Source organism: Apium graveolens, chromosome 11, assembly GCF_009905375.1.
Source record: "Apium graveolens cultivar Ventura chromosome 11, ASM990537v1, whole genome shotgun sequence".
NCBI classification, from domain to species: Eukaryota; Viridiplantae; Streptophyta; class Magnoliopsida; order Apiales; family Apiaceae; genus Apium; species Apium graveolens.
In genome coordinates this window covers 57,199,563-57,208,150 of record NC_133657.1, presented here as the reverse complement: position 1 = coordinate 57,208,150, position 8,588 = coordinate 57,199,563, and the positions used below count along the sequence as shown (strand labels likewise).

At 38.4% G+C, this 8,588-nt stretch overlaps 1 non-coding gene across 1 annotated transcript; it reads left to right on the top strand.

The window, feature by feature from the left end:
- Nucleotides 1-8,092: 8,092 nt before the first annotated feature.
- On the top strand, nt 8,093-8,197 carry LOC141698954 (small nucleolar RNA R71). The gene has a single exon (XR_012565448.1). It is a non-coding gene; the product is annotated as a small nucleolar RNA R71 (small nucleolar RNA).
- The last annotated feature ends 391 nt before the right edge of the window (nt 8,198-8,588 follow it).

Genomic DNA, 8,588 nt, shown 5'->3' with positions numbered 1-8,588 from the left:
TTCAAAGCCCAATACGCTTTATGCTCGAGCTCCACAGGCAAATGACACCCCTTACCATAAACCAAATAAAACGGCGACATACCAAACAGAGTCTTGTATGCTGTTCTATACGCCCAAAAAGCTTCATCAAGCTTCAAAGACCAATCCTTCCTTGATGGACACATAACTTTCTCTAGAATACGCTTGATCTCTCTGTTAGAAACCTCATCTTGACCATTAGTCTGAGGATGGTAGGCTATAATAATGCGATGATTCACATTATACCTTTACATCATAACAGTGAACTTGCGATTGCAGAAATGCGATCCCTTGTCACTGATTATGACTCTTGGAGTCCCAAATCGTGTGAATATCTGCTTATGAAGAAAATTAAGCACTACCTTCGCATCATTTGTCAGCAAAGCCTTGATTTCAACCCATTTTAATACATAATCGACCTCCAACAAGATATACTGATTATTGCAAGATGAGATAAATGACCCCATGAAGTTGATTCCCTAAACATCAAAGACTTCAACCACGAGAAGCACATTAAGAGGCATCTCATCTCTCTTGGACATTTTACCCATACGCTGGCATCGATCACACTTCAAAACAAAGTGATGCGCATCCTTAAACAATGTAGGCCAGAAGAATCCCCCTTGAAGGACACGAGCTGCTGTCTTCTCTCCACCATAGTGGCCTCCATAAATAGTCGAATGATAGTCTCACACGATCCCCCCCATTTCATTGTACGGAATACATCTCCTGATGATTTGGTCAGCTCCTTGCCTAAACAGATATGGTTCATCCCACATGTACCACTTCACCTCATGAAGAAACTTCTTCCGTTGAGCATAAGATAAATCTGGAGGCATGATATTACTCACAAGGTACTTCACAATGTCTGCAAACCACGGTTCTTCTTCTTGTACCCCAAACAACTGCTCATCAGGAAAAGACTCATTTATCAATGTCTTATCTTGTAAAGTTGCACCTGGGTCTTCCAAACGCGATAGATGATCATCGACTTGATTCTCAGTACCTTTTATATCTTTGATCTCTAATTCAAATTCCTGAAGCAAAAGAACCTATCTAATCAATCTAGGCTTCGAGTCCCTCTTCGAGACAAGATATCAAATCGCAGCGTGATCAGTGAAAACTGTCACCTTCATCCCGAGCAAATAAGATCAAAACTTCTCAAAACCGTAGGCAATGGCCAAAAGTTCTTTCTCAGTAGGAGTATTATTCAGTTGAGCACCATTGAGGGTCTTACTAGTATAGTAGACCACATGAAATATGTTGTTCTTTCTCTGCCCAAGAACTGCTCCAACTGTATAGTCACTTGCATCGCACATCATCTTAAAAGGTTCATTCCACTCAGGTGTAGTTATGACAGGTGTCGTGATCAAACTCTTATTCAAGAACTCAAAAATAGCTAGGCACTCATCATTAAACTTGAACGGGACATCCTTCTCTAGAAGATTGCACAAGGGTTTAGAGATTTTAGAGAAGTCCTTGATGAACCGCCTATAGAAACCCGCATGACCAAGAAAGCTGCGAACTCCCTTAACAGAAATTGGTGGAGGAAGATTTTCAATGACCCCCTCCTTGGCTTTATCCACCTCAAGACCCTTACTAGAGACCTTGTGCCCAAGAATAATTCCCTGTCGCACCATAAAGTGACATTTCTCCCAGTTGAGAACCAGATTGGTCTCAATAGACCTTTTAAGCAATGTGCCAAGATTCTGCAAGCACTCATCAAAAGATTCACCAAACACAGAGAAATCGTCCATAAACACCTCCACATTCTGACCAATCATATCAGAGAAGATAACCATCATGCATCTCTGAAATGTGGATAAGTGAAAGCGAAAGTACCAAATGGACAAGTGAAAGTAGTTTTTTCCTAATCTTCTAGAGCAATGCAAATCTGATTATAGACCGAATAACCATCCAGAAGACAGTAGTACTCGTGCCCTGCCAACCTGTCAAACATCTGATCAATAAAAGGCAGAGGGAAGTGATCCTTTCTCGTGGCCTTGTTCAGCTTCCTGTAGTCCATACAAACTCTTCACCCCGTGACTGTTCGAGTAGGAATGAGCTCATTCTTCTCATAAGCTATAACCGTGATACCTCCTTTCTTCGGCACACACTGAATCGGACTCACCCAAGAACTGTCAGAAATGGGATAGATGATCCCCCCATCCAGCCATTTGAGAATTTCTTTCTTCATAACTTCTTTCATGATTGGATTAAGCCTTCTCTGTTGTTCAATAGTAGGCTTGCTACCTTCCTCTAGCAGAATTTTATGCATGCAATAAGAAGGGCTGATTCCCTTAATATCTGCTATAGTCCATCCAATTGCCGATTTTAACTCTCTCAGAATTCTTAGTATTTTTCCTCATCACTACCTGAAAGGTCAGATGCAATAATCATAGGCAAAGTAGATGCATCACCTAAAAATCATACCTTAAGTGTTCAGGCAATGGTTTAAGTTCAAGGGTAGGATCTTCCTCAATAGATGGTGTAACACACCCAAATCTGGGGTCGGGGATTCGGGTTGTCACGAGTTCCATTTCCCTTATCAATACTTAATCTTAACAGTCAACCAACTACTGAGTACTGTGACCCCACAATATACACACACACACACCATAAGTTATAGTCTCAGAGATGAATACCAAACATAACACAAGTCATTTTATTCCACAATTATAAACCGTTACACCTTAAAAGGGTTTCTGAATAAATTTACATTTCTTTGCCATTATTACAATTCATATAGATACATATGTCTGGTACATCAAAAGTTGAAAGCCTAGCCTATTGGTAGTTCCTACCTCAGCTACAGCGACATCAACGCCTATAGGAAACCGCGGAATGTTTCCTAACCGCTTGCGAATTGGAAGCTTGGTCCTGTTCATCCTTTCTATCTGTTGTTGTGTGATGAAAGAAGAAAGCAAGGGTGAGCAACAAGCCCACCAAAATAATATGTATAATGATTAACAATATATGAGCATTCTCATAGTACTCATGAAAGTCTTGGTCAAAAGAAATGAACCAAGCTGATATCTTAACGCGACCAAGTCACAAAATATTCAGTATATATATATACATATATATATATACTTTTCACAATATTTGAAATCCTCTGACATGTATAACATCCACAGAGTTCCAGTTTATAACTGTATAGAAATATCGTTTCAAGGTGATCTCATATATCTAACCTTGTCTCAACGTTTTTCTGAAAATCTTTGACATGCACAAGGTAATCATTTACTAGATATAAGTTTAAAAGATGAAGTTACAAGATACTTCAATATACTTATATCTTTTCCGAATACTACTTAAACTACCACCGTTCAAGTTATAATTAGTTTCAAAAGTTCATCACATAGATGAGACTACAAGGCATAACTTGTATAGAATCAATTTTTGAAATGTCATTCAAAAGAAACGAAGTTACGAGATACTTCATTTGATGGAAACATCATTTTGAAAACTCGACCCTGCCAACACTCAAGAATCGCCCAGCCGTAGCCTTTCTATCGAAGTGCTCTGGGTAGTGTTGCAGAAATATCCAACTGGATGATGAACTCATTACGGGAGTTTACCGCGCCAGGAAGACCACTCACGATGATCAGTCGCAGTAGTGCAACCCCACCATTTTCTACATGTAGAGGAGAACAGTCGGATTTACTTGTCAACCGAACACTGGACTCCTAAGGAATGGACCGTCTCAGCGGAACTTCCGGGCCATGTGGGCCAATATAATAAGGCTGGGCCGGCGCCACTCGACCACTTACGCCACTCCTAGTTCAGATGAAATCCATGACTCTGAAACGTAAAGCTTGTCCCCACTTTCCCCAAGTAGAAACTTGTTGATACGGCTCCACCAAGAAGTCGTATCTAATTGGAAAGGAAAACTTACCGATATTGTCCAGGCGATGCCTGTTAATGGATTAACTTGTTCCAAGAATTTTACTTCCCGAGTGTTGGGTAAGTAATCAAAAACTCTTTTATCAAAACAACAACCTTGTTGCGAATATAAAATACATCACAGAGCCGGATCCCTCAGATTTTTGAGCGAGTATTCAAGTCCCCTTCGAAAGGAAGATCTTAAATTTGAAAATGAGTTTTGGGATCCGCTCTAACTTTTAAAAATTATTTTGAAGACTCGAAAATATTTTTAAGAATGTTTGGAGTAATACTGATTTAATAAAATAAATCAGTCCCGATATGTTGGAGAATATCGGAATATTATTATTTAAATAATATTCCCATAAAGGATAATCTTTACAAAAATAAATAAAGTAGAAGTTTTAAAAACTCATCCTTGAAATGAATAATAATTAACCAAAGATATACTTATACAAAAGTACGATCTTTATTTGAATAATCGAAAATAAGTTTGAAATATCGAACCATTATTCTTTACTAAGATAAAGAATATTATTTATTAAAATAAGCGGAGTCATAAGTCCTCGAATGAATATTTAAAATAATATTCATTAAATAAAATAAAGTTATCGAATAAACCTTATTCTATTAATACTTTTGAAAACTATTCCTATATATATAAAAAAAAATATATATTATACTCGGGAACATCGACTCCCGGTTTAGGAAAATGTTCACCTTTGGGTCCCCTATACTATGGGTATACGCAACTACTGCTTATCTCTAGCATAGGTATTATGCAACTTATAAGCATTTGAATCAACAATTAGATATCAAGATTACGAAACAGACATGCATAATACCTTTCCACCATTTTTAATAAATTAACCATTAAGAATTTTAAGGAGATTCTTTCGCGAGTACTCTACCAACTGCCTAATCCACTTTAAATAATTGTTTCATACTCCAATTAGTCATTTAAGGGCCTTAACCAAGGTTTCAAAGTAAGGCGAGGGGTAATGGTTCGTTTTCGAAACCCCGTTACTTAAAACTGTCGTTTCTCCTAAACCGTACATCCGATTCAAGCGAACCACATATCAAAACGAAGCTCGTAACATGAACTATCTAAACATGGCAATCGTCAGAATCTAACAGTGAGTTCACATGTCCTGAAGTTAAGAACAAAAACAGTCTAAGGTAAATCGGGCATTACGACGGGTATGTTTACGCGATTTCCAATTTAATTAACACTCTAAATTCTCATCAATTCACTCACAACCACCAATACAACAATATTCAACCATCATACTACAAACTCAGTCCCCAACTCCAAGTTTTACCAATTTATCCAACAAATCAAAGACCCAATATTCAAAACCAATACAAATCCACCAAAACTACTTATAATCAAAGATCAAGCCTTAATACTAACAATGCTTCAATAAAACTTAATGGAATCATAAAATCAAAGCTAAGATTTGAAGTTTATACCTTCCTTGGTAGGTATTAAGTTGCTAGGAAGCCTTAGGGAGCCTTAATCTAACCTCCTACAAGCTTGATCTTTCCAAAGAACTCAAGAACACAAAGTTAGGTTTTGAAGTTTCTAAAAGTCCTATTTAAAGAACTGTAAAAATGAGGGTCTTACCTTGCTTATTTGGACGAGACTTGTGAACATGAGTTGTAGGCCATCTTAATACCTTTCCAACGAGCTATAGAACACAACATTTGAGTGAGTATTGAAGGAGATATGGCAGCTTGAAGTTGCTGCTCTGGTTTTGGCCGAGAGCAAGGGAAGAAAAGTGAAGTAAAAATGTTTCTAGTTTGATTAAATGATTTGTGTGGTGTTTAGCTTGGTTACTTGTCAACTTGCACAAATATCTATCAAACATGCTTACATCACCTTCCTTATGTCATCAACTTGCCAAATGTCAATTCCCTAAGGCTTGATGATCTCATCTTGTGCTAATTCCTTGATTAGTGCTTAAAAACTTGGCTAATGACCGCTTATCTGTTATACTGTTCGTTTAACTTTCGTTTTCGTTCGTCGTTTGAGGGATCATACCCGGGATCTTATTACTTAGGTTCCCTTAAACCTTTCTCAATATTTTATATTCCTATTATGATCCTCTCTTATAATCCTTGAATTAAAATCCTTTTAATCATGTTACCTTATACTCAATTCTTTCTGTATCTGGTGGGTTTTCGGGAAAAATCAAAGTGTTCGAATTTGGATTCTGACGACCTTTACATACATTTATATACCATATAAAGTCCTAATAAGATCTCAGAATATCAATAAAAGAACTGCTACATAGAGTGGCATGAAAAGTTTTCTTATTCAGCATAATCAGCAAAATCAATATTCATAAGGGTTACAAAAAGTCTAAAATTTTTGGGGTTATTACAGATGGCTTGAGGCGCTTTGGAGATTTGTTCAGCTCCTTCATTCCAAGAGATTCAAAAGGCATAACCATCTTCCGTTTTCAGGGAGAAGCATTCAGATATTGGAACTGCTCATCACCTTCATCATCTTCACTATCTGAATTCCCCAACAAGGCCTTTTCTAAGGCATCAGACCTTAGCAATTGATCAAGTTCTAAAGTAACCAAAGACTCGACCAACTCCACTTTTAAGCACTTCTCATTTTCCATAGAGAATTTCATGGCATTGAACACATTAAAAGTCACATCTTGATCCGGCACTCTCATACTAACCTCACCCTTCTGCACATTAATCAAGATTCGTCCAATAGCCAATAATGGTCTTCCCAAGATTATGGGAATCTTCTTATCCTCCTCGAAATCAAGAATTACAAAATTGGCAGGAAAAATGAGTTTGTCCACCTTGACCAAGACATCCTCCACAATGCCTCGTGGATATGTAATAGAACGATCGGCTAACTGTAAGGTCATATAAGTCGGCTTTGGATCAGGTAAGTCCAACTTCTTGAAGATTGACAAAGGCATCAGATTGATGCTAGCTCCCAAGTCACATAAGCATTTGTCAAATGACACTTTTGCAATGGTTCAACGAATAGTGAAGCTTCCAGGATCTTTAAGCTTCAGAGGTAACTTCTGTTGCAGCACATCACTGCATTCCTCCGTGAGAGCAACGGTCTCTAAGTCATCAAGCTTCACTTTCCGAAAAAATACCTTTCATAAACTTCGCATAACTAGGCATCTGTTCAAGAGCTTCAATGAAAGGTTTGTTGATATGAAGTTTCTTAAACACCTCCAGAAACTTCTCAAACTGCTTATCTAGCTTTTTCTTCTGCAGCCTCTTAGGAAAAGGAGGTGGAGGATAGATCTGTTTCTCCCCTGTATTACCCTCAGGAGGAGTGTATTCCACAGTGGTCTTCCTTGGTTCCACTTCTGCTTCCTTCTACACTTCTTCTTCAGCCATAACTTCTTCTTCCGAAACTTGAGATTTTACAGAATTTGTAACCTTCCCAGACCTTAATGTAATTACCTTTACCTTCTCCTCAGCTTCCCTCTTTCCTGGTACTTCAGTGTCACTAGGGAGTGTACCAGGTTGACGATTCAGCAAGGCATTGGCAATTTGCCCAATTTTATTCTCCAAGGTCTTGATAGAAATTGCTTGGCTTTTGTACATGAGCCTCAACTCCTCCAACTCAAATTTTTCATTAGATTATTGAAGCTGGAGTTGTTGTCTTGGTGCATATTCCGGTTGCTGAAAACTAGAAGGGTTATATTGCTTCGCAGCATACTGCTGATAAGGCTGCTGAACCGTATTCTGAGTGTTGCTCCAGCTGAAATTAGGATGATTACGGTTATTGGGATGATAAGTGGCTGGAACTGGCTGTTGCAATCTCTGAAAGTTGCTCACGAACTGAGTTGATTCACTAGAAATAGCACACTGCTCCGTCTCATGGGCACCGGCACAAAGCTCACAGACATTAGTGATCTGATTAACTCCATAATTAGCCAAAGAATCCACCTTCATCATCAAAGTCTTAAGCTGAGCAGCTATAGTAGTAGCTGCATCTAACTCCAGAATTCCTGTTACTTTTCCCTGAGATAGTCTCTGAGTAGGATTCTGGTATTCATTCGCAGCCATCAGTTTACTCATATCATAAGCTTCATCATAGCTTTTAGCCCACAAGGCTCCTCCTGATGCTGCATCAAGCATGGGTCTAAAAGTAGCACCCAAACCATTATAGAAGTAGTTAATGATCATCCAGTCAGGCATCCTATGATGAGGACACTTCCTAAGCATCTCCTTATAGCGATCCTAAACCTCACATAAAGATTCTCCAGAATTCTAAGCAAATTGAGTAAGTGCATTTCTGATTGCCACAGTCTTCGCCATAGGAAATAATTTAGTTAAGAACTTTTGAGCAAGATCCTCCCATTTGGTGATAGACCCTGGTGGTAGAGAATGTAAGCAACACTTAGCTTTGTCCCGCAGAGAGAATGGGAAAAGCCTCAACTTAATAGCATCTTTAGAAACTCCATTGAACTTGAAAGTGTCGCAGATCTCGATGAAATCTCTGATGTGCATGTTGTGGTCTTCTATCGGAGAACCCCTAAAATGAATAAAGTTCTGTATCATCTAAATCATGCTCGACTTGATCTCAACGGTATTAGCCAAGATGGCTGATCGAACAATGCTAGACTGAATATCATTAATATTTGGTTGAGAGTAATCCATCAAAGCCTTCAGATTCGGTTCTGGTTCTCCCA